This window comes from Oncorhynchus mykiss, chromosome 10 (assembly GCF_057628025.1).
Source record: "Oncorhynchus mykiss isolate SJ-2025 chromosome 10, ASM5762802v1, whole genome shotgun sequence".
NCBI classification, from domain to species: domain Eukaryota; kingdom Metazoa; phylum Chordata; class Actinopteri; order Salmoniformes; family Salmonidae; genus Oncorhynchus; species Oncorhynchus mykiss.
This window is the reverse complement of record NC_143031.1, coordinates 46,372,104-46,377,324: the sequence shown is the minus strand read 5'-3', so window position 1 is coordinate 46,377,324 and position 5,221 is coordinate 46,372,104.

Sequence of the window (5,221 nt, the reverse complement as noted above, 5' to 3'; positions counted from 1 at the left end):
ATCTCGGTTGTCACTATGTTAGATTCATGTGACGTGTGTGTCCAATTTGTATGCAGAGTTTCATTTTGAGCAGGGGGTACATGATTTTGGTTGCTGTGTTTCATTTTGCAAGATGTTTGTGGGGGTTGGGGAAATTGGATAACTGTTTTGGAGTACCTGAGATGTAGTTTCAGCAAATGTGTGTTTACAATTGGGAAAAACTGTAAACTGATACAAAGGAGAACTGACCAATGCAGAGACAAACTAACACATTCACAGACTTTCATCTCTCAGAGTGTGGACCATAGGATAGTGTGTGTGTGTTTGGGGTGTATTTGTACAAGTGAAAGTTAGGCAGTGGAAGGCGAGTCTTGAAAACCCGACCCAGGGCAACAGTGACAGGGGTCAGGTTTCGATGACGGAGTCTTTTGGCATAGTGGACTTACGCCACTGCCCACATCCCTACCTTATCTGTTTGAATAAAATACTAAATAGTAGCTAGAGATCACAGAGGTTATTTTTATTTCACTAAAACCACTGCAAAGGTTTTTCCTGCAAACTTTGGTTTCGATTCGTTACGTTCTGGGATGTCTGCCTCATGATTTGTTAGGAGGGTTGTCTGTCTGAAGAGGACTCACCCTGGAAAAAATGTTCCCTTATACCCTTGCCAAAAGAGTTCATAATTGAAACCAGACCCTACACTTTAAAACTTTTCTGTAACAGTAAAACACAGAATGCACAGGCAAATACAGTAAAGGTTTTTTAAAGCATTAATACTGTAGATATAAGGACACAAGGTGAGACCCAAATGCAGACACAGGAAGTAGATGGTTGAGCGCTGATATTTATTAATCCAAGGGGTAGGCAAAAGGTAAGTCGGGGACAGGCGAGAGTTCATAAACCGGGTCAGAGTCCAAAACAGTACCAGACGAAGGGCAGTCTCGAGGTCAGGCCAGGCAGAGGTTCAGTAACCAGATCTGAGTCCAAACAGTACAAGGGGATAGACAGGTTTGAAGACAGAACAGGCAGAGTGGTCAGGCAGGCGGGTTCAGAGTCAGGACAGGCAAGGGTCGAACCAGGAGGACTAGAACCAAAAGAGACTGGGGGAAAAATAGGAGCAAGGAAAAACGCTGGTTGACTTGGCAAACAAGACAAACTGGCATAGAGAGACAGGAAACACAGGGATATATACACTGGGGATAATAAACGACACCTGGAGGGGGTGGAGACAATCACAAGGACAGGTGAAACAGATCAGGGTGTGACAATACCCCCCGCCCCCCTCTAGGGGTGCCACCTGGCGACCTACCTGGGCACATACCTGGTTGACCGGGGTGTCGGTGGTGGAAGTCAGTGATGAGGGCTGGATCCGGGATGTCTCTAGCAGGGCCTTGGTCAAGGAGGTGACCAAGAACCAAGAACCATATGGCCAAGAACCATATGGCAACTCTGACAGAGCTCCGGAGTTCCTCTGTGAAGATGGGAGAACCTTCCAGAAGTACAACCATCTCTGCAGCACTCCACCAATCAGACCTTTATGGTAGAGTAGCCAGACGGAAGCCACTCCTAAGTAAAAGGCATGACAGCCAGCTTGGAGTTTGGCAAAAGCCACCTAAAGACTAAGACAGGATTCTCTGGTCTGATGAAACCAAGATTTCATTATTTGGCCTAAATGCCAAGCATCAAGGTCTGAAGGAACCTGGCACCATCGCTACGGTGTAGCATGGTGGTGGCAGTATCATGCTATAGGGACGTTCTTCAGTGGCAGAGACTAGGAGACTAGTCAGGATCGAGGCAAATATGAACAAGGCAAAGTACAGAGAGATCCATGATGAAAACCTGCTCCAGAGCGCTCAGGATCTCAGACCGGGGAGAAGGTTCACCTTCCAACAGGACAATTACCCTAAGCACACAGCCAAGACAAAGCAGGAGTGGCTTCAGGACAAATGTCCTTGTGTGGCCCAGCCAGAGTCTGGACTTGAACCCGATCAAGAGAGACCTGAAAATAACTGTGCAGCAACTCCCCCCATCCAACCTAACAGAGCTTGAGATGATATGCAGAGAAGAATGGGAGAAACTTCTCAAATACAGGTGTGTCAAGCTTGTAGCGTTATACCCAAGGAGACTGGAGGCTGTCAAAGGTGCTTCAACAAAGTACTGAGTAAAGGGTCTGAATACTTATGTAAATGTGATATTTCACTTGTTTTTTTGTCATCATGGTGCATTGTGTGTAGATTAATGAGGAATTTAAAAAAAATCAATTTTAGAATAAGGCTATAACTCATCAAAATGTGGAAAAAAGTCTAGGAGTCTGAATACCTTCTGATGGCACTGTATTTGTTCAATGCCTAAATTCAAATCATAAACTAAACTCAGCAAAAAAAGAAACAGCCCTTTTTCAGGACCCTGTCTTTCAAAGATAATTCGTAATCCAAATAACTTCACAGTTCTTCATTGTAAAGGATTTAAACATTGTTTCCCATGCTTTTTCAAAGAACCGTAAACAATGAATGAACAATGCACCTGTGGAACGGTCGTTAAGAAACTTAACAGCTTACAGACGGTAGGCAATCAAGGTCACAGTTATGAAAACTAAGGACACTAAAGAGGCCTTCCTACGGACTCTGAAAAACTGCAAAAGAAATCCGACCAGGGGTGATGGTCGGATTGACGTTTATCGGCGAGGGAATGAGCGTTACACCGAGGCATGTACTCTGGAGCGGGACTGATTTGGAGGTGCAGACATCATGGTCTGGGGCGGTGTGTCACAGCAGCATAAGACTGAGCTTGCAGGCAATCTCAACGCTGTTTGTTACAGGGAAGACATCCTCCTCCCTCATGTGGTACCCTTCCTGCAGGCTCATCCTGACATGAGACCCCAGCATGACAATGCCACCAGCCATACTGCTCGTTCTGTGCATGATTTCCTGCAAGACAGGAATGTCAGTGTTCTGCCATGGCCAGCGAAGAGCTCAGACCTCAAGCCCATTGAGCACGTCTGGGACCTGTTGGATTGGAGGGTGAGGGCCAGGGCCATTCCCCCCAGAAACATCTGGGAACTTGCAGGTGCCTTAGTGGAAGAGTGGGGTAACATCTCACAGCAAGAACTGGCAAATCTGTTGCAGTCCATGAGGAGGAGATGCACTGCAATACTTAATGCAGCTGGTGGCCACACCAGATACAGACTGTTACTTTGGATTTTTACTCCCCCTTTATTCAGGGACACATTATTCAATTTCTGTTAGTCACATGTCTGTGGAACTTGTTAAGTTTATGTCTCAGTTGTTGAATCTAGGTATGTTCATTTAAATATTTAAACGTTACGTTTGCTGAAAATAAACGCAGTTGACAGTGAGAGGACGTTTATTTTTTTGTTGTGTTGATAATGGGTATATGGGTGTACAGATGACAAGGTGGCCTAGAAGAAGCCAGCTGTTCTCAATACCTACATTGCCCCATTCTTTCTATAGCTCTCACCGAGTCTGAATGAAAGCTTCGCACGTACGCATGCACGCACACACACACACATGCACACCAGCTTGATATGTCCCTTGTCTCTTTATCTGTCTATGCTTGTCCTAGGGGTGAGAAGAGCTGACCAATCAGAACTGAGGAGGATTGTTACAGAGCCCCATGATGAACACCTGATGCTGCACTGACTTCTCTCTCCTGGGAGCTCTCCTCTCCAAACTGTCCCGTTGTGTGTTTCACCGCCTCAGAGGCACGCCTCTGCTGTAAATGTACCCAAGTGATGCTGTAGTATATTTTACAGTAACACACAGTTACAGTATTAAGCTCGTAGCTCTGAATTTACAGGGAAAAGCTTGACAGTGTAGCTACTGTTGCCTACGGTCAGGTTTTGGAGACTAGCGGATGGAAGGGGTCTCACCCCACTGAAACCCTTCAGGCTTTGCTCTCCATTACACTCACAACTCCTGTTTCATCATGTGGAGGGGGCTCTGGAGCACAGCCCAGACCAGCTGATTACTTCCAGACACTGCTCTGGAGTCTGTTAAAAATCTCTCAACACACACACACACACACACACACACACACACACACACACACTAATGCATACAGTATTAGCATCACACAGGCGCACACACTCTATTTGTGTGTGACAGTATACAGTATTGAACACACCAACACTTTAATCAACATATACCAGTGCAACACAATCCAACACACAGTCCAACCTGGTTTTTATCTGTCCAACCAATGACGCAGAGACGATGAGTAGTAGTTGAGTGGTGAACAAGTCGGTATGGAATGTTATTTCATACACTGCACTGTGGAGGAGGGGAGCGAATACAGGCATAAAGAGTTGGTTCAGGCAGACACCCTGCTTACTATATTTGTGTGCCTAGGAACGGCGTGCATAGAAATCTCTATCGCTACTATCTGTATTATCTGTACCATCTGTATTTCTATCTGTCTCCCCCTACTACTGTAAATATTTACCTGTCCCCACGCAGGCTAGCGAGATCCCAGTGAGAAGGATCAGAGGAGGGGAGGAAATAGAGGAGTGGGTGTATGATCAGCTTCAGTAATACTCCTAGGCAGAGTCTGAGTCACAGCGTATGTGATGTCTCACCCCACCAAAAGCCTCGCCCAATCACAATAGGGCGGGCCTATGTCAACAGCCTGGCCTGATGGGTAACCATGGACAGGAAACTATTCATTCTCACAGTTTGTTTTCCTTCCTCTAACTACAGGAGATTATATCCCGAGACAAAGCCAGAGTGGTTCAGATCAGCCTAAACTATTTCTACTGCTGTATGCTTTAATCTGGACCACTTAACGTGTGTGTGTGTGTGTGTTGATAGACAGAAAAGTCTGGTCTTTGAAAGCTACAGCAGTGGTATCTCTATAGAACCCTATTCTATTCTATAGAAACAGTAACACATTATCTTTCATAAATAGAGTAGGATTCTGTACTATTCTTGGCCGTCTAAATATAACACTGGTTTTACATTTAAAAGGCACAAAACTATGCGCTGATATTATGGCAATCCATTTTGAATAACCCTTTTTGCTTCCAGGTAGAACCCTTTTGGGTTCCATGTAGTACCTTTCCACAGAGGCTTTTACAGGGAACTAAAAAAGGTTATACTATGGGGACAGCCGAAGAACCCTTTAGGAACCCTTTTTTCTAAGAGTGTAGCAGCCAAGAGAGACACTCACACCGGGCCACTTGCAGTTCAGTAGATTCCTTGGGGAGGTAAGAGGAAGTGTACAGAAC